General features: G+C 41.2%; 1 pseudogene; it reads right to left on the bottom strand.

The window, feature by feature from the left end:
• Positions 1-23,786, bottom strand: part of LOC127625982 (synapsin-2-like) — an 87,151-nt pseudogene extending 63,365 nt beyond the window's left edge.
• Positions 23,787-24,354: the final 568 nt, after the last annotated feature.

Raw genomic sequence — 24,354 nt, 5'->3', positions numbered from 1 at the left:
TGAACGCAAGAACGTAACACATCTTTGTGTTGTTGCTGCTGAAGGTTGTTTTCTTCACCGTATAAACTGCGCATTACTCATACAGCTGACATTTCACTTACTGCCCTCTGGAGTAAACAGTTGGTACTTCAAGCTTGCATTTCTCAGGACTCTTCCTTATTATGGTCTGGGGGAAGTGTGATTATTTGCGTATTATTCATTTTATTAACGCGTTATTTTTTGTAAAATTAATCACAATGAATTGAGCGTTAAATCGACAGCCCTAATAAAAGTGTACATATTTTACTAGTTGGACTATTTCCAGACTTGCCAGCCAGGATTCAGAGTATTGAAATTTGAAATATGTCCTAATAGGCACATTTTAGTTACATTTAAATGTTGTTTTGGCTAAAGCAGGTATTTAAAATATGTGATATGTAATATGATTATATTTTAACTAGTGTTTATGCTGCCTCATTATCGTCAAAGAAGCTTGTGCTTGCAACTATCTGTTTGGGAGTAAATGTGTCAAATGTGCTACAAATATGCCCTTTCAATGAAGTGCGTGAATGTTTAAATGTTTGCGGTGTGCTATCTGGCACTTTGACAGACATATACAGCATGCATCTATACCCATTAATCTCCTGTCAATTGTGCATATAGACTACTGGTATTATACTTTGGAATATATAGGTAATAATAGTTCCCCGTCTGTCACTCAGTCGACGTTGTGTTGCTAAGTTGACACTAGGGGTCGCTCCTGCGGAGCCCGGTCATCTCTGATTTTGAGAAAAGGCCAATGAGAATTGGCGTGTGGAATTTGCGTACAGAGTATAAAAGGAGTGACGCTGCAAATACACATCAGATATCTTCTTCGGAGCCGAGAGAGCAGTCACAGAGCTGAATTCCTCTGCTGTTTCATTCATCTTTCAGCTTTCCAGCAGTCCTCTCCCTCGCATACTACGTTGTGCTGAGCATACACCCCTGGGCGCTTCAGCAGCTGATAAAAGAGCTTACGGAGTGAATAACTTTGTTTATATATATATTTATATTCTCATATATATATATATATATATATATATATATATATATATATATATATATATATATATATATAACACCATTAAAAGAGTATATTTCTCCAAAAGAGTGGCACAAACGGTGAACTGTCTTTTTCAAGATGTCTTTCTGTTTCCTTTTTGCGGTCGTTCTCTCTCCCCGTCTGATGGCCACGATCGCTGCCTCTTGTGTCTGGGTGCTACCCACGCAGAGTCAGCATTCATGGATGGTTCATGCTCTAACTGCGAGAGCATGGCCATGGCTACGTTGCGGTCGCCCCAGCTGTGCTGGGGGCGATATGGGGACCTCAGTGGGAGCCTCTCCGCCGGGTACAACCCCATGGACCTCCCACTCCCCGCTACGCTCGTATGCTCCAACTGAGCGCTGAGGCGCGGTTGCCAGTTCGCTTCATAGCGGACCCGCGATCTCGTTCAGAGCGCCTGACGACGATGAGATCTCGATTGCGGCATCGGAAAGCGTTTTCGTCATGTCTGACGCTGAAGACTTGGCTGTGCTCCCACCCTCGGGTGCGGCGGCTCAGTCGCAGGCTGACGTGGAGTTGACAGCCATGCTTGCCCAGGCAGCCGCGAGTGTCGGGCTGGAGTGGAACCCTCCGCCTCCCCCCGAACCCTCGCGGCTCAACGATTGGTTCCTGGGGCCAGAGTGCCACTTATGGCCACGCTCAGTCCCCGTTCCTTTCTTCTTGGAGGTGCATGAGGAGCTTACATGATCGTGGTAGGCACCTTTCACTGCCCACACACGCGAGCGGTTAGCTCCTCTGCTCTCACTACCCTTGACAGCGGGGCGGCAAGGAGCTACACGGCGATTCCCCAGGTGGACCAAGCGGTCACGGTGTACTTATGCCCGCAAAACGCCTCCACTTGGCGGAACCGCCCGAGGCTTCCGTCCAGGGCCTGTAGGTTGACGTCGTCTCTGACGGCCACGTCTGCTTTACATGCCATGGCACTCCTGCAGGTGCACCAAGCCAAGGCACTTAGAGAACTACACGAGGGTAGTCCTGACCCGGGTCTAATGCAGGAGCTGTGTTCAGCGACCGACTTCGCCCTCCGGGCAACGAAGGTCATGGCGCGGGCTCTCGGGCAGGCGATGTCCCAGTTCATAGTATCTCTTTTCTCGGTATGGAGTTGGACTCCGTCTCAATGTTGGCGCATCTCACCAGCGAGCGCGAGCACATTCAGTGCTGAGCTGTCTGCATACATTCAGACAGAACACGTTGGTCCCACTGAAATCCTTTCAGATGCTCCTGGGGCAAATGGCATCATGGTTTCACCGCTTGGGCTGATGCATATGAGACCACTCCAGCACTGGCTGCAGACCCGAGTCGAGAGATGAGCATGGCGCTACGGCACACACCGCTACTTGTCACGCAGACGTGTTGCCGCTCTCTCAGCCCCTGGTCGGACCTAGCGTTCTTGCGGGCAGGAGTTCCCCTAGGCCAGGTCTCCAGGCACGTTGTGGTCATGACAGATGCCTCCCGTGTGCAGCTGGCACTCAGTCGCCGGCCCTTTGACGGGCCCGCGACTGCATTGGCACATCAACTGCCTCGAGTTGCTGGCAGTACTACTTGCCCTGAGGTGGCTTTTGCCATTGACCCGGGGCAAGCATGTGTTGCTCCGGACAGACAACACAGAGTCAATTCGGCCAAGCGCATGTAGACCTGTATGCTTCCCCGGAATCCTCCCTTTGCCCACTTTGGTACTCTCTGACCGAGGCCCCCCTCGGCACAGATGCCCTGGCACACAGCTGGCCCCCGGGGCTTCGCAAGTATGCGTTTCCCCCAGTGAGCCTACTTGCACAGACGTTGTGCAAAGTCATGGAGGACAGGGAGCAGGTCCTTTTAGTGGCCCCTTATTGGCTCTCCCGGATTTGGTTCTCAGACCTCATGCTCCTCGCAACAGCCCCCCCTGGTGAATTGCCCTGAAGAAGAACCTTCTTTTTCAGGGTCAGGGCACCATCTGACACCCGCGACCAGACCTTTCATACTAAAAGAAACTTAACTGTGGATGAAAGAATGGTGGCATGTAAAGCAAACATAGGAATTACACAGTACATGAAAGCCAAGCCAACCAGGTGGGGCTTCAAGTTGTTTGTCCTTGTTGATTCATCAAATGGATACACTGTGGATATTTCTGAGGCCTGTGAGAACTTTCCCACAGGCCATGGACTATCATATTACATCTCTTTTGGACTGTAAAGTTTTAGGTTTTGTGAATCATGTGTACATGGACAACTTCTACACAATTCCAAAGCTCCTGACAGACTTGTTTGCCATGAGGTTTGGTGCTTGTGGGACTTAAAGAGACTATAGGAAAATTGCCCATGGGATGCAACTAATTCCCTCTCAAAAAAAATCTGCCAGGGGATCCATCATGTGGATTCGGGATGAACCTATTGTATTTGTGAAGTGGATGGACACATGAGAGGTATCTGTCTGTTCTACCATCCATTCTGCTTATACAGGTGAGACTATGCAGAGGAGGGTGAAATCACAAGATATATGTGACCGATCACGGAAAGTAGGGACACAAGTCGGTTTTGGGGCATTTTGAGTTATTCACAGATTCTGAAAGTGTAGTCTCCAAGCTTTCCAACGATTTGTAACACATGGAAATCTGACAATATTTGGAGAAGTTGTGGCCATTTGAAGGTAGGCACTCAAAAAAGCTAAAAGGGGAGAAAACGGCCTCAAAAGATTGTGCAGTTCTCACCTCTCTCTGCTGCTGGGAGTGACAATAGGGCTCATTTACATCTCATTTAGATAAGCCATACCCCTGTAAAGCTCCCCCTGTAAACATGGACTAAACATGAGATAACGTGATGCGTGTTCTTAGAATGAACAAAAAGCGACAAACTTTGATGTTTATGGAAACTCACCCCATAAGAAACAGAAAAGTATTCTTGCAGATCTCGTTGCCTCCAATGAAATAAGTCGTTCGGGCACACTTTCTCTTTGTCGGGGTCTTCTTTGTGGATGTAACCATCTCCGAAGTTTGCACTGTGCGTCTGTTTGCCTCTAAATGTCCAATAATTCGCATGACGCCAGTCCGATACATTCTTCCTCGTCTTCATCTTCGCTCAGTTGTAGATTAGGGATATTATTCAGTCTTATCATGCCACTTTCATCGTCGCTCAGATCGTCTTCAGAATCAGTGAACGCTTGTTCATAAGCATCCGGCTTGTCGAAGAAGTACTTCAAAACATTTTCGTTGTAACGGCCACGGTTCAGCTCGTCTGCGACATTCTTTGCGGCGTCCATCTTCATTGAATTTTGATATCAGATAGAGCCGGCTAGAGCGCTGCATAATAAGTAGCCACGCTGTTAGGGGCGGGGCAAAGCGCCGGCGGCTATTCAGTACGGAAATACACACAGACAATGACACGCCCCTACTGCATGCTAGAATCTCCGAAAAACAAGCCGATTTCAACCTCAAAATGTACGCTTTTAAATATACCAATACTGTTATCTCAAACATGGAGAGGCTTCTTCATGATCTCAACTAACAGATTCTGCAAAAAAGCGGAAATCACCAATTTTGGAAAAAAACACTTGTTTCTCATTTTGCTCACAAGTTGTGCTGCCGACTTGTGTCACTGGTTTCCGTGACGGGTCACATATGGAAGACAAAGACAATTTTCATGTCTTGCACCTGTGACTGCCTACAACAAACACATGGGGGGCGTTGACCTGTCTGATCAGCTGTTACAGTACTACACTGCACAACACAAAACAATGAAGTGGTACAGTTTTTACATTTCTTGGACATTGCTTCCACCAACACTTTCATTATGCACAAAGAGTTAGGTGGTAACATGACCCACAAAGAGTTCATGGAACAGCTTACTGCAGAGCTATGTGGTGTGTTACAGAAAGTTGCACCAAAACAGACTAGTAGTGACCATGTACCAGTTCCAGGAGCTGAGCTGACATCAGATGCAAAGGATATTGCCACTGTTGGTCGCCGGAAGTGCATGCTTTGCAAAGTACAGCACGGTAAAAGGCAGGTCACACCTTGGAAATGCCAGTCATGTGATGTTCACTTATGTCTTCAGTTGAACAGGAACTGTTTTCAAAAATGGCAGGAAGGCATATAGCTGTATGTTAATTTCAAAGTTGACAATGCTGATGTGCGATACTATGTGAGCGAGCAACGTACGCATAGGTGGATGAGTGGGCTTATACAAACCATCCACCTTCGGTATTTCTCTTGTCTCTCCCTATGTGCACTGGACACTTTCATTATTTTTCTTTCATCTTGCACTGTCACTGTTTGCACTTTTGCCCTGAATGTCTCTTTTCCACTGTCATTTGTACCACTGCTCTATGTAATTTCAACATTGATAATAATAATAATACATGTTTCTTGAGCAGCAAATCAGCATATTAGAATGATTTCTGAAGGATCATGTGACACTGAAGACTGCAGTAATGATGCTGAAAATTCAGCTTTGATCACAAAACGATAAAACTTTTAAACAGTAGTGTAGGCCTTAAGTTTTTAAGTGAGTCTTTATGTAACGAAAATGTATAGTTAGATTGCTTTTAACTTAAACTTGATTTTGATCATTAAGTCTCCTCACATTCATTCTCTTTCTGTCACATTCCTCATTGATAGGCCCAGGTGAGGGGTCTTTTGTCTCCTCAGGTGTGAAACACATCAATATTCATGGTCATCCACACCTCCTCGCATATGGCCTTTCTAACACTAAAAGTGTCTTACAAAAGTTAAATGACTATATTGTTTCATATGAATGAGTGATCAGGATGGTTTTCACATAATTTTGTAGCAACAACTCTAGGCTACAAGTTCCAGTTCAAGTCTTGTGAACAAATGTTTAGTATGTGTTAAATGACCTTATTTCAATGACTTAAAATTTTAGTTTTTTCAAAACTGTGTGAAAGATCTGTTTTTGTGTCAGCTCCACCAGAACCGACTATGTGTGTGTTTCCCCACATGCAACGGCGATTGTGCCGGCACCGCCGGCATATAATCATCACTATCCCATGGCGGAGCTGAAAGCCCTTAAGCTGAACCCCGACCTCTACTGCTCTCCACCCAGAAGACAAGTACCACAAGCAGCTTCTCCCGACTCGGACAGTGAATGAGACTTGAATGAACTTTTTTCTGAGACCTGAGATCGCACAAGCAGTGAAAGCAAGTTACATTGAATGGAAGAGCGGCTGACCTCCTCCAGAAATCAGTGGAAGTGGAATTGCGGCTTGTGTGAGACTGACGAACATGAGTTCAGAGAATGCACGAAATGCAAACTGTGCAAACAAGAGGGACACTGGGCTACAGACTGTCCGGGGAAGAGAAAGGCAGACTGAAGCAGAGCGGAGAGCGCGTGGGTGGGGGGGTCGAGCACAGGGAGATAAGCGGCTGGTTACAGAAAAGGGAAGTGGATTTTTTTTTAACCACACACACATACAACACGCACACATACACTGATTTACATACTGCTCTCTGCAATGAAGACAATGCTTGCAAAACTTTGAGTGTGTCTGATGAAGCTTTATGTGATAATGTTTCGGATTAATGTTTGAGGATGTACAAAAGTTCAGGGTTTTTACAAATGCCAAGATATCAAATGTTAGTTGATGGGACATTAGTAGATTTTTTGGTAGATTCTGGGGCTAGCAATTTTACTATACGACCATGTGAATTGCCATGTGTCCCAAAATTGAGTGGTTTAGTGCACTTTGGCCTAGGCCCATTTGATTTCTGAAAAATTCACAGTGCCCTTGGAGTGTGAGACGGAGAAGGGGAGAACATTTAAAAATGTGTTTCTGTTTTCACCAGCTTGTCCGGTACCTCTAATGGCCAGAGTTTTAATGTGTGAATTTAATTTGACCCTTACTTCCTTTGGAATTAGCATTGAGGAAGAACCACAAATATGTTGTTCTAAATTTGAACCGCAGTGGGCATATGAATGGCATGTGAAAAATGATGATTGGGCAAAAATTATCTTGAAATTGGCAAAGGATCGAACAATGTCATTTAACACAGAAAATATGACGCCTGACCAATTGCATTGCACGCCACATGTCGTAATTGAACGGGAACCACAGTATGAGGAGGGGTTGTTTAACGGGGTTGAAAATGACACTGTGAAATTTGATACGATTTTCTGGACAGAAAATGTGTGTGCGCTCTCAGCTGGCCTGACAGAAAAAGAAATGCAGTTCTATTTGATAGCAGGAGGCACTGAGCCACACTTTATCAGCAATCAAGGGCAAAGAGCAGCTGTGATCTGGGCCCCTTTGTGAGAGAATGCATAAAAGCAACAGATTGGGCTGAAATAAGTGCAGAAGTGAAACACAGGAAAAGTGTAGGAGCATTTATGTCAAAGTGTGATTTTGAGATTGAAGGGCAGTATGTGGATGATTTGTTGATCTGTGCATGTGATGAAGCTACGTGTGTGGCTGACTCTGTGTCCCTTTTGAAGCACCTAGAAGGAGAGGGACACAAAGTCAGTTTTTCAAAATTGCATTTTGTAAAACAGGAAATAATGTTTTTGGGACATGTTATCAGACCAAACAGTAAATCCATCTGTGACAAACGTGTACAGGCCATAAAAGATGTGCCAAAACCAATTACGAAAAAACAATTATTGTCATTTTTAGGAATGTGTGCTTATTGTCGTACATTTATTCCTAATTATGCCATTTTTGAACAAGCGAGCCCTGATGACAGGGAAAGGGCTGGGGTCATGTGACAAGCTTGTTTCATGCTAACATGAAAGTGCAAATGGCTCTGGCTCCCACTTTGGGTCTGCCAGATGTAAACAAACCGTTTGTTCAGATGGTTGATGAGAAAAATGGGTTTATGACTTCTGTTCTTTTGCAGACTCATGGAGATAGACTGCGACCTGTGGCATATTTTTCAACCAAACTTGATGCAGTAGCAGCAGGTCTACCACACTGTTTGAGGGCTGTGGCGGCTGCTGAACTGGCAGTACTGGCATCCAGGGAATTTGTGGGGTATTCTGATTTTACTTTGATGGTTCCACACGCAGTCTCCATGATTTTGCAAGAACAGAGAACGTCACATTTATCTACAGCCCGATGGCTGAGGTACCACACAATTTTATTGGACATGCCAAACATAACTGTTAAAAGATGCACAACTTTGAATCCTGCCACACTTCTCCCCACAGAGGAGGATGGCGAGGGACATCACTGTTGTCTGCCAGCACTTGAACAGGTGTGCACACCGCGTCCAGATCTATTAGACACACCATTAGACAATTGTGACAATATCCTCTTTGTGGATGGGTCGGCTTCCAAAGATCCACAAACAGGAAAGAATAAGGTTGGTTACGCGATAACCACTGAATTTGAGGTCGTGACATCTGGCAACCTGCCATCAAATCTTCAGCTCAGGCAGCTGAACTGGTTGCTTTAACAGAAGCATGTAAACTTATGGCAGACAAATGTGTGACAATTAACACAGATTTGCGTTATGCCTTTAGGGTAACACATGATTTTGGTGCTTTATGGAAGCACAGAACATTTTTGAAGTCCAATATTAAACGCATCTCTTGTGTCTGAGCTTTTGGAGGCCATTCTTTTACCAGACAAGGTCGCAATTTTCAAATGCGCAGCACACACTAACGATAACAGTTCAGTCTCAACAGGAAACGCACGAGCAGATGTGGCAGCGAAGGCCACGGCAGCGATGGAGACAAAAGAGACTATGTGTGCTTTGATATCTGACAATAACCTCAACATTTCTTCTTGTTTACAGAGCATACAAACTTTTTCCACAGGCGAGGAGAAAAAACAGGTGGAAGGCGGCTGGCTGTAGCTTTAAGGAGAATGTGTGGATGAGCTGTGATTGCATGCCTTGTTTACCAAACATTTCTTTCCTCATTATGGAAAGTTTATACACGGGTTAGACCATGTATAAAAAGCGGGGATGGTTGCGCAAATGAAAGAATTGTGGTTTACAAAGGGTTTCACGATATTTGCTGAACACTTTTGCAAAAGATGTGTCATTTGTAACACACATAACATGGCAAGAGGGATAAAAACACCTATAGTATCTCAACCACCATCAGGGGGGCCTTTTGAGTATCTGATGATGAATTTCACCGAGTTAACCCCTCGTGGGAAACAGAAATACTGCCTGGTGATGGTTGACATGTGGTCCAAATGGGTTGAGGCCTTACCAACCTCGAAACAAGACTCGGCAGCAGTAGCGAAAGCTCTTTTAACCGAGATTGTTCCGAGATGGGCAATTCCAAGGAAAATCAGCTCGGACAATGGGACACATTTTGTCAGTGAAGCAGGTGGGTCAGTTTTTGGGAATTGACATGAGAACACACTGCAGTTACCACGCCGCCAGTGGAGGCGCTGTTGAGAGCATAGGCGGAAATGGCGGGGGTCGGGGGGATCAGGACCCCCCCTAACTGAGGGTTGTCCCCCCTAAAATATCGTTAAAATATGTGTATTGTAAATAATATAATGATATATTCTTAAAATAATTGTTTAAGAAATACCCCTTGGTGTCCCCTTCAAAAATTGCTCTTGAGAATTGTTATGTTTATTGTCCCCCCCCAACATTTTGATGAAATTTTCGACCCCTGGTTGAGAAGGAGAATCAAACGATCAAGAACAAATTGGCTAAGTGCTGTGAGGAAACTGGGCTCACATTGGTTAAAGCACTCCCAATTGTGTTGATGTACACCAGAATGAGAAAAAGAGTCAAAACCAATTTAAGTCCATTTGAAATACTTTTTGGTAGACCCCCATTCATGGGAATACAGGGGGGTAGACAGAGGCTGCCATAAACAGATCTGTGTGAGAATGACATGTTGAATTATTGCAAAGAAATGTCTTCTCTGTTGTCCAATGTTTGTTGGTGGTGGTGTTGTAGTAGTGGCTAAAGCACAGGGCTGTTAATCAGAAGGTCACAGGTTCTAACCCCATGGCCACCACCATTGTGTCCTTGAGCAAGGCACTTAACTCCAGGTTGCTCTGGGGGGATTGTCCCTGTAATAATTGCACTATAAGTCGCTTTGGATAAAAGCGTCTGCCAAATGCATAAATGTAAATGTGTTCAGGTGAAAGCTGCTCAGAGAATGGTTGCTGAAACCTTCCTGCATAAGATATTATATTCCTGCAATATTCCAGGCCTGGCAATTTCGTTGTGATTTGTGACCTGAGGAGAAAGAGCTGGTAGGCGAAAAGGTGGCTGGGACCATTCCAATTACTACTGACGACTCACACACCGGTGAAGGTCACAGAGAGGGTTCATGCCACGTGGGTTCATGCCAACCATTGCAGGAAAGTTCCGCCCACATCGCAGGAGAATCAGCATCAGGAGGAGATTGTTCCGAGTGAATGTCAATAAACGCAGAGGTCAAGTTTGAACACCGAGTACCACTATCAGTGGAAGAGCAAGGCCAAACACAGAGAATATCACGGCCTGTGTGCAGAGTGGACCCCATCGTGTGGTCACAAGCAGTAATCATCATGAAAAGGTACGAACTGAAAAGAATTCAAGAACAATGCGAGACGGTTTAAAGCAGGATGCAGGGTCAAAATCAGCGTGAAGGACAGAACAGCGGACAACTGTACAGCTGTCATCAACGACAAAGAAGTCAACTTCACATGCCACATGAAACTTCACCTGCAGCAGTGTGGGTGTGAGGCAACAGGGCATTTCATCGGATGCTAAAGAAATGGTCAGGGTGTTGTTATCCAGCTTTGATGAATGTGGGTACATCTGTGTATTTGCCAAACAAGGCACCTGGAGTGAGTACAACGGTAACAATTAATAAGATAAATGGGCTAGCATGGACAGTATTAGCAATAGCTAATAGCACAGAAAATGCTTTGACAATGATAAATTATGAAATGAAACAGTTAAGAGATGTGGTCATTCAAAACAGGTTGGTTCTTGATATGTTAATTGCAGAGAGAGGGGGAGTTTGGAAAATGTTGGGAATGTCTTTTTGTTTCAATATTCCAGATTACAGCGACAACATCATGAATGTAATTGAACACATGAGAAAAGCTGTACAGGAGCCAGAACATGTTGAGAGTACATGGGTTACTTGGTTTATGAATCTCTGGGGAGGATGGGGGTATTGGCTGATTCAAACTGTGTTACCAATTGCGGTGATAGGACTGTTGATATTGTTATGTTTACCATGCATCATAACGTGTGCTTCCAGCTCAGTACAGAGACTGGTTAAAGCAGGGATGTCTGTTCAAATGGTAAAAATGACTGTCTATCCAGAGGATGATGAACACAAATATGATGATACAAGTACCGAGAGCTACTGTGAAATGTGTGATGAGGTATGTCTTCCCTTTCTGAGAATGTTTTGATATGTAAAGAGGGTTATAAGCTGCTGTCATCCGTGTTACGAGATGACGTACAAGAAGAGGGTTTGAAATAAGGGATTTTATTCTACTTTTATTCTTTGTATTTTTATAGCCTGCTGACATAACCAAGAGATGTGACATAACCAAAATGTTAAATTGATGTGTTTTTCCTACTTAATCTTTGCACTATATCTTGTTTATACTGAGGTGACTGAGGGTCTGATTTCCATGTCAGAAGTGCAGTAACAGTGTTTACTCATTTAGCCCGGCTTCAGATAAAGTCTTTACTTGCTTGCTAATACTTAAGGGACTATCCCCACAAAAAAAAAAAACAGCCTAAGCTTTTTTTACTTTTTCCAAATGTTGTTTCACAAATGTTTAAGAGAGTGATCATTTATGCGAAAATCAGAAATGAAGAGTGTAAGTGTGATGATATGACTAAAAATTTGTCTTATTGTTTATTATTTTGATTGAGTAATCTGAATGATTAAAAAGCGGGGAATTGTTGTAGAAATTTTGATACTCAATGATCAGTAATAGTCATTGCAAGGGAATGCCCCTGTGTCTGAGAAATGCAGAATGGGAGGATCTGCTTCTGTGGGAGACCTTGGGGGAAAAGAGTTATAAAAAACAAGTCAGCCCTCCCCTTCTGCGTCTCACTCATGGCACAGAGTAACTCCTGTGAAATGACTGGGTCTTTCTTGCAAGAATAAATTCTTTTAAAAGACTGTTTGATTCAGAGTGTCTCTTACGCAGTGATAATGGTTGGTTAATAATTTTTTTGCCACAACAAATTGTAAAACCACGAGGGTCTGGGGTCTCCACGAACGCGTTGGTGACAGGAATGCTCAAAGCCAAAGATATCAGAGCTGTCATGTTTGGGGCACTGAAATGCTTCAGCAGAACTGTCCGTGAAACTTCGGTGGCATACCCTGCACTCTCCTTTTTTAGGGTCACCTGTAACTGGTTTTAACCATGTATATATTTTCTCCAATTCTTTATTATACGAACAAAGACACTTTTTCTTCTCGGGAGCTCCGGATAGACCAATTTTTCTGTTGCAGTTTTTTTTTCTCCAGTGTTTTCCCGCTCTGGCAAGAAAAAAAGTCTGAGCTGCGCATGTTCAGTGTTTTCTTATGAACTATTTTTTATAGTGATTTTGTAATTAAAGGACGATGAAATAAAATGATGCCGAAATAATAATTAAGATAAAAAATTATACAGACAAAATTGAAATGCAGGACACTGCTTATGACTTGTGGGACGCGGGACAAAGCTTCCAATTTCGGGACTCTCCCGCAAAATGCAAGACAGGTGGTCACCTTTCCATACGACCTGCATCAGACATGCTTGTGTCGCGTCTCGGGTGTGTTGCGTCATAGAAATAAAATGTTTATGTCACTGTGTCAAGTTAAATATAGTTTAATACTCAATCTTTAAACACATATTGAGATCCCTTACACACTTGGTAACACTGGAGCACCAGTGTTACCAAGTAAATAAGTTAATTTCGAGCCCTTATTTAGTATTTAAAAATACAAATAAATTAATTCTTGATGACTTGATACCGAAAATGACTGTATTCACATCATAATAATATTAATCATAGTTCTTCAGCTTTAAAATGAATTAAAAGGAAGCTACTCTTACCATGTCCCTGTAGTTTGAATAGAATGTCTGATCAATCAGAGGGAATTTATCTGGTCCCAACTTCTTGTAGGTGCTGATCAGTTGAGCAAACTAGGAAAAAACAGAGAATCAAGGATGGTAACGGCAGAACTTGCTGAAGTGTTGAAAGAATGGCAATCTTCATTGGTGTTTGGCTGTGTCATGGGTGCAATGGACACCTTAAAGGTGCTGTAAGCAGTTTTGTTCATGGAAAAATATGCAAAAAATGTTCCTACTCCCCAAAGATATTAATGAAATAAGTGTCCTGAGATATCTCACTGGTCTTTTTGACAGCTATAGACTTTGTAAACAGCAAACAAAAATGTGTCCACAGACCGCGATCATTGATGCTTTTCAACAGACAATTATTTTGCTCATTCTCATTTTGTTGTATTTTAAGCAAATCATTGAGGTTATGATTCATAATGTCGCTTTACCCAAAAAAATAAATAATTTAATCTCGTTCCTCCTTTTCTTTAAAATAATTTGTTACAGTGAGGCAATGTGAAATGAATGCATGGGGCCAATTTTTGGATTGTTTAAATGCAGAAATTAGCTTATAATTTTATTAAAAGTTGTTGTGTTTATTGTCTTCACCTGTTCCTCATGTGTTCTACCTGCTATATATTGTCTCATTTTCCCTCTTGTGTTTGTCAGATTGTTTTGTGTGTTGGTTAGTCTGTTTCTGTTTCTAGCCTTGTTCCTTATCTCAGTCGGTCCTTGTTGGTGTCTCTCTTCAGTTATGTTGTGTTAGTTTTTCTCCCCTGTGAGTTTCTTTTCTTATTTTAATCTTTGTTTAATAAAATATTATGTATTGCTTTCCTGTGTGTTGGTCCTATTTCCTGCTAAATTGTGACAGATTGAGCTGAATTTATATTGAACCTAGAATATTATTATTTATTTATTATTTTAGATTTGGCATGCCCAATTCCCACTGCTTGCTAGGTCCTCGTGGTGGCACGGTTACTTGCCTCAATCTGGGTGGCGGAGGACAAGTCTCAGTTACCTCCGTTTCTGCTTCTTGTCACATGGCTCGCTGTGCATGACACCACAGGGACTCATAGCATGTGAAGGCTCATGCTATTCTCTGCGATCCACACACAAATTACCACATTCTCCACTGAAAACAAGATCTTCTAATCGTGACCACAGGGAGGTTACCCCATGTGACTCTATCCTCCCTAGCAACCAGGCCAATTTGGTTGCTTAGGAGACCTGGCTGGAGTCACTCCCGGAATACTATTTTAAAGATGCTCTGGTAAGATTTAAATACTGACATTGTTCAATGATTTTCTTAAATTGTCTATTTACTGGAAGAGTCTATATATTGTTGCTTTAATCTACTACTATTGGCTTACTCTTAAAGGGGTCATGACATGAGAAACCAAATTTGCCTTGATCTTTTGGTATATAAGAGGTCTTTGTATCATTAAAACGTCCTGCAAGTTTAATATTTTAAGACGTCCTCCCCATTCTAGACGAATCATTTATTTAATCAAGCTCAAAATACAGCTCGTTCTGGATTCATGGTTAGAAGTGACGTGTCGGTTAGAAGTGACGTAACAGCGTTTGCATATGACCGCCTCCAGCACAACATAACTACGCTATAAGCGCCAAGACAACTACGCTCATTTCAGTATCGCCGTCGCCTCACAAGTGTTCAGTCGATGGACAGCGAGCTCTGACAGAGACTACTTGTGCACAGGAAAATTACGATGCCACACAGATGTGCTGTTCCTGGCTGTGGTCAAACAAAACCTCTGAATAAGCTGCCGAAAGATCCAGGCGTCAGGGAAAAATGGATGCAGTTTATTTTTTGCGGACGACCCAGTCACGGCAGTGTTAACTTAAGCGTTTGTTCTGTACATTTTAAGGATGACTGTTTTGAGAACAAATCTCAATATGATGCTGGCTTTGCCAGAAAACTGTTGCTCAAAGATAAGTCCGTGCCGACTATTCTGGGAACAACGACGGCGCAAACTGTAAGTAATCTATTTTAAACTTTAAACTACTTTTTAAAGCGCAATTTCATTCATTATGAATAATCACAGTGTTTTTACTTAGTTTACTTGCATATTGTTCTGGCTGGGAGCGTCAATAATTGATACATAGTCACTGACGTTAGCCAATCATAACAGTGGGCGTTAACACTGAAGTCTTAAATGGAAAACGCCCCCAAAACAGACTGTTTGAATCAGAGGATGAGAAACAGGGTGGGAAAAGGTCATAAATCACTAGATTTTAAAAGTTTTTCTTAAAAAAAAATATATTAATACTATAATTGCACCTAAGGGAACATAATAATACAATAAAAAAAACCATGTCATGACCCCTTTAAACAAATAAAGCCAACCCCAAAATGCTGTCACTAAAATGTCAGTTAGGGATTCATTTCCCAGACAAAGCTCTGTGTTAAAAATGTTATTTTGATATGAAAAATGCTTTACAATAAATGAAGGTAATTATGCAACAGCACAATTATACATTGTATTTAGACTATAATATGAATAATTAATAGAGGTGTGAATCTTCACTTGCCTCACGATTCGATTACGATTCAGAAGGTAATAATTCGATTATAAAATTATCACAATGCATCTTCTCATCCAATTCTCTTGGCTACAGGGTATGGAGGAGGAAGTGATAAATGTGGCAATAGACTGTGAACTTTGCCCTTTCAGAGTTCTGAGGTAAATTTGATACCATCACTTGTATTGTTGGCTGATTAGCTGCATTTTGTGGAGTTGCTGCTAACTTTAGCTCTAGGTGAAAAAGGTAGATGTGATTCCTCATATTTGTTGTGTTGTTGAAGTATTTAATCTTGGTTCGAAATGTCTTGCACACAGCATATTTTTATCAAGCTAATTTTTCTAAAATTACATATATTATATATATTCACATATTTTAGTAAAAACCTGAAATGTGCCCAAATATCTGCTTTAAAGAAGTTGGGTGCATTTTTAAGCACTGGCTGCTGCTCTCCCTCCGCCATGTCTTCTATCTAGGAACATCAGATGCAAGTGCTTTGCTTGAAAAACATAGATCTTTTTTTTAAATTAATATTTAATAAGACTACTTTATTTAAAAACAGTATGGCATATACTGTATATGATATTTAATAAATGTTTTAAAAAATCGATTCTTTATGTATCAATGCAGAATTGTTCACGTCAGCATCGCGATGCATAGTAAAAACGATTATATTCCACAGCTCTAATAAATAACAGCATTCCTGAAAATTTTATTTTACTTTGTTACAGAGTAAGAGCCACAGAAATCATTAAATTGCTAAAGCTCTTTCACACAGACAGTTATTCCAATTGAACTCTGTTTTAAAATAATGCGGAAGTCTTCATTCTGGGTCATGCTGACAGCATGCTGTCGGACCAAGACAAAGTCGGGCTTGAAGGACCTGCGTGAGACACATTGACTAACTTACTGAGAAATCAGAAAATATATATATTGTTATTATTTAACAATATGAACTGCATGTCAGTCTATGGAGGCAAAAAAGTAAAATGTTTTAAAATAATATATGGGTCATGTTTTTATTTTGCATTCTGTTGCATAATTTTTTATTCGTTGCTAAACCCTGGGTTGAAGTAATTAAAGGGATATTTCACCCAAAAATTTTAATTCTTTCATCATTTACCCCATCCCAGATATGTATGACTTTCTTTCTTCTGCTGAACACAAAGATGTTTAGAAAAGTATCTCCAAAAAGCATAAAGGCCACATAAAATTAACCCATATGACTCCAGTGGTTTACTGTAATCCATGTCTTCTGAAGCGATATAATAGGTGTGGGTGACAAACAGATAAATTAAGTTGTTTTTTTTTTAACAATAAATCTCCACTCAAAATGTGAAAGAAGATTTATTGTAAAAAAGGACTTAAACATTGATCTGTTTCTCACCCATACCTATCATATCACTTCAGAAAACATATATTAATCCACTGTTGTATGGCTTACTTTTATATGGCCCCTTTATGTGATTTTTGGAGCTTCAAATGTCTAGTCGCCATTGCTTTCATGTATGGACCTACAGAGCGAAGATGTTCTTTGAAAAATCTTCGTGTTCAGCAAAAAAAAAAAAAAATGTATACACATCTCAGATGGCAGTAAGTAATGAGAATTTTCATTTTTGGGTGAATTATTCATTTAAGTCTGGATTTAAGCAATGTTTCAGAGTTGTAATTTTGAAAGAGGGTTTCTGCAGCTTTTAACCTGTCCCTGGTTTATGAAACCCTACAGTATTCCAAAGCAGGGTTAGCACTGCCTTTGTTGTGCAAACCCTTAATTGTGATGGCCAGTTGCTTAGCAACTCACAACCAATCAGAAACTTGACAGCAATATGAAAAGGAATGCTAACCCAGGATTTACATGCAGGGTTACTTTACAACATATTGTTGATTGATTGGGAACAGAGGCTGTGAGAAAAGGAAGGAAAAAACAAGTATAAAGCAGAGGCAGGTGGGAAGGAAATAGGAATGCATTTTGAGAGAGTGAGGTAAAAGATTATTATTAGCTGTCCTTTTGTTTACATTTACATTTACATTTATGCATTTGGCAGACGCTTTTATCCAAAGCGACTTACAGTGCAATTATTATAGGGACAATTCCCCTGGAGCAACCTGGAGTTAAGTGCCTTGCTCAAGGACACAATGGTGGTGGCTGTGGGGCTCGAACCAGCGACCTTCTGATTAACAGTTCTGTGCTTTAGCCCATCTTGTTCATATAAGATCATCATTAGATAATTTTTGGCCTCAGTGGTTGCACTTTGGAAATTAAAAACAATCATTTGCGATTGGAGTTTGTGCTATTCGTGAAAATGTTAAATCTACTAATACCAGTTTGTGGCAAATGGATCTTATTAGAGCAGACTTGATAACAATGATGGTGATTCCTAAAATATGCTATTCATGCCATATTCTTTATTTTGGCTACACCTCCAAAGCTCACTTAGAACAGTTAAGCTGAATTATTTTATTGCTCTTTAGTTCAAATCAGTCATATTGCCCTACTTATTAACATGACAAAACAAAACTCTTATAAAATTTTTAATAAATTGATGCAACAGGGGCAGACTTAAATTGAACACTGTAATCATCAGTTTTCACAATGACATAATCGTGGCAGTCGTAATCGCGATAATTGTTTCGATTAATTGTGCAGCCCTAGTCAACACCATTCGGTGTTGCATCCACAGATGCAAGTTTAGACTTTACGATGCAAAGCGGAGAACCTACATCAATACTGTCCAGAAGTAGATTTTGCCCAAATTTTCTGGGATCGGTCTTATCTTAGATGGAAAGTAGAACAGTGGAACTGTGTTTTTTGGTCTGATGAGTCCACATTTCAAATAGTTTTGAAATCAGCAGTCGTGAAAAGACAATCCAAGTTGTAATCGGCATCAGGTCCAAAAGCCAGTGCCTGTATGGGTCAGGGGTGTGTCAGTGGCCATGGCATGGGTAACTCGCACATCTGTGAGGGCACCATTTAATGCAGACAGATTTGTAAAAATTTTGGAATGGCATATACTGCCATCCAGCACTGTCTTTTCCAGGGACATCCTGGAAGTTTCAGAAGGACAACTTCAAACCACATACTGGCTGAATAAGCAGAGTGCGGGCACTAGATTGGCCTGGCTGCAGTCATGACCATCTCCAATTGAGAATGTGTTGTGCATTATGAAGCGCATAATACAGCAATGAAGACGCTGTACAATTATGCAGCTGCAGACATGCATAATGGATGAATGGGGGGAAATTCCACTTTTTACAATTAACAAACTTGTCTTCAGTGCCTAAATACTTAATACATGTTAATTAAAGAATTGAGGTTGTAATAATATTATCATATTTATTTCCATAACTTTACAAAACAATATAAAAAGTGTAGTTTCACTGTAGTTTAACTACATTGAATTATGAGCAGCTTTCAGCACAGGTAGAAGAGACAAGCGCGCGCACACACGCGCATGGTCATGTAACTAGTAATAGGAAAATCCAAACTGACACACTCATATACTGTAAATAATGTAAAAACTTTATGTAATTTAGTATTTAGCACTCCCACAGTGTTTTTGCTATTGTTGTGGTAAGTTATATTATTGGCTTCCCGTATTTTTGTTGACCATATTTTGTGGTTACTGTAACATTACTGGAAATCACATCAGTTTTGATTGTTTGGCTAGAGAAAGTGCTTTCTTATTGTCATAATGTAATTAAAAAATTTTTGATTCTCTATTTGAAATATAACACTCTAATGTAATAATAATAATAATAACCCATTACATTTATGCATTTTTTTACATTTATGCATTTTGGCAGATGCTTTTATCCAAAGCGACTTACAGTGCACTTATTACAGGGACAATCCCCCCGGAGCAACCTGGAGTTAAGTGCCTTGCTCAAGGACACAATGATGGTGGCTTTGGGGATCAAACCGACAATCTTCTGATTACCAGTTATGTGCTTTAGCCCATGCTTTGTTGTCTGGACTATGTTCATTAAATGTGACAAAATAAAAATGTGTATTTAATTAATATGCTTCATTAATAAATGTATTGTATTGTTGCCTAATATGCATTAATAATATCAAAGTAATATAATATAACAAGTGTAGTTCTTCACATTATCTGTTAACACCTTTTACTAATTTGATCACCAGAAAGTGTTAAAATACTTTTTGGCTTTGTTTTGAACATTATATCTAATTTTATTATTTTAATCATAGCAAACTTATTTTTTTTTTAATGTTTTGTTTGAAAAGTGTGCTTTCACTATATTTCTTTAAAATAAATAGCACTTGCTTTGATATTTTGTATCTAATGCAGCGATTTTTATAAATACATTTTTAAAAGTGGCCATTCATTTTTGGTGGTGCACGTACAGGTATACATACAGTAGTTCTCTCTCTCTCTGTAAATTTTACAGTTCTATTTACTAAGCAGTTATTAAAGTGACTGCTTACGACTGTATATGAACAGCAGCTAAACAATGAACATCCATCCTGTTTAACAGTTTCCTACCATTGACAGAAAAAAATATATATCATTTTTTTTTAACCCTTGCATTGTGACACCATAATATACTCATATTGGCCTGATGGTGTATTGTTCTGATGGCAAATTGAAACTTACCGAATCACTTTGGTTCCATTTCTTATGACTTGCATGTCCACACTGCATGTGCCATTAGCATGAGCCACAAGGTTGATCTCAGAGAACTCTGCCTGAAATTAGATAAAACAACAACAAAATGTTATATCTGCTGTTATAATCATGCCAACAATCTCAAATACAACATACATGATGCAGAAAATGTGTGATTATGTTTGTACATTGCAGTTCATTAAAGGGATGAATAAGTGTCTTTGGTGGACCACATCTGCAGTTTATTAAATACTGGTCAGGAATTAAACACACACACACACACACACACACACCCTCAGTTCTGTGGTCTCTCTGTCGGAAGGGTTTGAGAGAAATAAAAATGAATCCCTGCCCCCATTAACATATTAACTGCAATCTAATCAAGTTTCAATTTTAAATACACATGACTACAAACACATATTTCTGGTATAAAAATAATGCATTGATATGCATGATATTTCCAGGAATGGAATCTACCAATTTTAACAGTTTTTAAAACTATTTAAATAACACTAACCCACGTTTAAAAGGCGTGCATGCGGCAACATTAAACAAACACATTAAAAAGCTCATTAACAGAAAAACTTAGAATATACTTAAAACTAATGACAATAGATGACAAACATGAACACACCCCAGCTTTAAAACACTTAATACATAGGTATTGGCTGAAAACTTTACTTAATTAGATACTTTTTATACTTTTAAACAGAGCTCAGTGACAAACCTCTCTCACTCAAGTCTCAGGCCGTTCTGAGCAAAAGATTGGAGAACCAGATGGTAATTGGCAATATTTAAAAGACTTAAATTTTAAGTTTATAGGTGAGATATTTTCATTTGAAGGGGACAACACGGCTCCAGTCATTCAAAAGAATAGCAAAAATCCTTTGCTTGGTAAATTACTTCTGAAATCCTATTAAAGTTCTCCCCATTCTCAGTTTTAATACATTTTTAATAAGAACTCGAAATTTGACTTCAAGGATTAATTTAACTCTCCATTAAACTTGACAGAAATCTGAGCAGTCATGATCATGCTCAAACACTCAAGTAGTCTCTTAATATATGATATGGCCAATCTTTTATGGGTTATTTTCTGTGCATGTTTACTTTTACTACTTGAGTCTTGATGCCTAGTGCTTCTGACTGATCTGCTTAAATGGCTAGCAACACTTGACAGGCCAACAGATTCAAGTTGAGCACTCTGGTTGCTCACAGACTGTTGGAGCATTCCTTCTTTACTTTTGCTTTCTCTATCGTGTTCAGATTATCAGATATACTTGTCATCGATAGAATGGTCATGGTCACAATTCATGTAACCTGCAACACTTTCATCACTAGGAATCTCAACACGTTCACTTCCATTTTTGGTAGAAAGAGCTATTTTCATTGTTTGACTCACAGGCATTGACTTTTCCCAACTCTGTACTATGTTCACTGCTCTTTTCCTGCACAGATCGTTCTCCAGTGCTCTAACATGCTTTAGGGTTTATGCCTGCTCCTTGATTCTCTTTCTGTATTGAACAGAGACTTGTGGCTTGGATCTTTTGTTTCGCATCTTTCCTCTTCCGAGATTGTTGAGAAAACTGTGGATTCAACTTCTGGCTCTTCCAAAGGAAGGAAATTGACTGGAAGGAGGAAGTTACGATGAACCACCTTACTTTTATTTGTGGTGGGGTCCTCAATTCTGTAGATGGGCAATGATGGATCTTTCCACGTAATTACATGGCTTCCCTTTTCCCCTCTCCTTTTTGTTTGCCAGGAGGACACGGTCTCTAACCTCAAGAGGACCACCCTTGGATCTTTTATTGTACTCCATCTGTTTTCTCTGGGCATCATGGTGTTGCCTTGAGTGATATGCCTCTCTAAGGTATTTCTGAAGAGACTTATTTGTGGTAAGTCTGCACATCATCACTTATGAGGACACTTCCAAACATGATGTCTACAGGTAACCTGTGTACCCTTCCAAACCCTGTTGTTTAATGATTGGTAAAGCTGAAGGAAAATGTGAGTGTCTGTATCATCTAGAGCCATCTCTCTTTTGCTAGTAAGTAAGCAGAGAGTGGATCATATTTCCAAGTGTGCGATTAAATCTTTCTGTCTGCCTATTACCCTTGGGATGGTATGGGACTTACAGACACACCAGACACCAGCAACAACTCAGCAGTCAATTTGCCCTGGAAATTGACTCCTTAGTCTGAATGTATTCTATGCGGAAAGCCATTGTAGCACACTTCAAGGTCAGGAGGGAAGGAGGACACAGGGAACAGGTTTCTTAAATCACAGGTAAGTGTTTTTTACTGAATCCCTCTTAGTGCTTACAGCTGCACAAATACACAACAGCTTTGTAACAACAGCACATTAGCTTCACAAACAGTCTCTGGACCTAGACTCTCTCTCTCCCCACTTAGCACTGGTGTGGGGCACTGTGTGGGGCACTTAGCACTGTGTTTATACTCTCCCCAAGATCACTAGAATTAGAGACAAGTTTTAATCGTTATCTGGCTCAGGCGTATGCAACCTTACCACTTTCTCTCTCTCCGGACGAACGCTCGACTATGGGGGGTAATAGTAACTCTCGAGAAAGAGCTGGAATGAGCCAGTCGTCGAGGTATTGAGTATGCGGATGCCTACTTCCCGTGGCAGGGCAAGGGCTGCCTCTGCGACCTTGGTGAAGACGCGAGGGGACAGGGAGAGTCCGAAGGGAGGACTTTATACTGATACGCCTGGCTGTAGAATGTGAACCGTAGGAAGGGTTGGTGTCGAGGCAAGGTGGAGACATGGAAGTATGTGTCCTTCAGGTCTACCGCCAGTAACCAATCTTGCTGCTGAACGCAGGTTAGAATCTGTCTCTGTGTGAGCATTTTGAACGGGAGATTGTGCAAAGCCTCTCAAGTCCAAGATTGGCCACAACCCACTGCCTTTTTTTGGTACGATGAAGTAAGGGCTGTAGAAACCCTTCTTCATCTCGGCTGGAGGGACGGGCTATAGTCTTGAGTAGTTGTAATCTCTGCCCTTAAAGGGATGGCTTTTTCGGCGCGTACAGAGGTGGAGCGAATACCACTGAAACGAGGTGGGAGCTGGGCGAATTGAATCACGTAACCGAGTAGGATGGTCCGGGCCAACCAATGTGGTTGGACAGCGAAAGCCACGTGTCCAGAGTTGCGGGGCTTCACGTTGGGGGGAGCAGGTAATAATGCGTTGGGAGGCAAAGGCGTGTCAGGAGGCTTTGGCGCTGAGAAAAGACTGAAAGCACTCACCTACCTCAGCGCACCTGGCAGGGGGCAGGTTAGAGACTGAGGAAGAGGTCCTGGAATGGTGTCTTCGGAACTCAGGGGATGGGCAGTCGCACCTGCTGGATGACCCAGGGAGTGAGGAAATCGCTCTTTTATTGAGAATGTGGGTACCATAGTCCGAAGGGGGTGCAGCTAAGGAAAATAATAATTTTAAAAATAAAAAATAAAAAAAGTGTTGCTAGCCTCCACCTGGGGACGGTGTGTTCTTGGTACCAGCACTGGAGCGAACATCTGACTGCTCTGGTCTTCTGTCTCAGTAGCGCTTAGGAGCTTCATGGGTCCTTAGAGGGGGTCCTGGAGATTGGGGGTGTACTCCGCCTGCGGGACACTCGACGCTGGGGCTGGCCCGGAGCGGCACCACGGCATGATGTTGGATATAGCCTCCGTCTGCCTCTTTACCACTGGAAACTGCAAGATTAATGCAACCGACAAGGGATAAAGGAAGCAAGGTCCACCTGGACATGTCTAAATTGGTTTTATTCACAAGTGGTTGAAAATTCTTAACAAATAAATTATTATACAAATTGGTGAAAAAATACCAAGATATTTGAATCCACCTAGTGCAATCTTGAAGGTTAAAAGAGAGTACGAGAGCTTTCTGGCCAAATTTATCAAGAATTTTCTAAATAATAGGCAAGGAAGAGGCAGGATTAGAAATGTACAATAAAAGATCGTCAGCATAAAGAGAAAGTTTATGAACTAAACCGTTATGCGTAATTCCCTCAAAACCATTGTGGCTATGAAGTCAGATAGCAAGAGGCTCTATTGCATGATTAAAGAGTAAAAGGGAAAGAGGGCAACCCTCCTGACATGTCCCACAGTGAAGAGAAAAGAGAGGTGACCG

Source organism: Xyrauchen texanus, chromosome 32 (genome assembly GCF_025860055.1).
Source record: "Xyrauchen texanus isolate HMW12.3.18 chromosome 32, RBS_HiC_50CHRs, whole genome shotgun sequence".
Lineage (NCBI taxonomy): Eukaryota > Metazoa > Chordata > Actinopteri > Cypriniformes > Catostomidae > Xyrauchen > Xyrauchen texanus.
The sequence above is the reverse complement of the archived record's forward strand: the minus strand, read 5'-3'. Positions and strand labels throughout refer to the sequence as shown.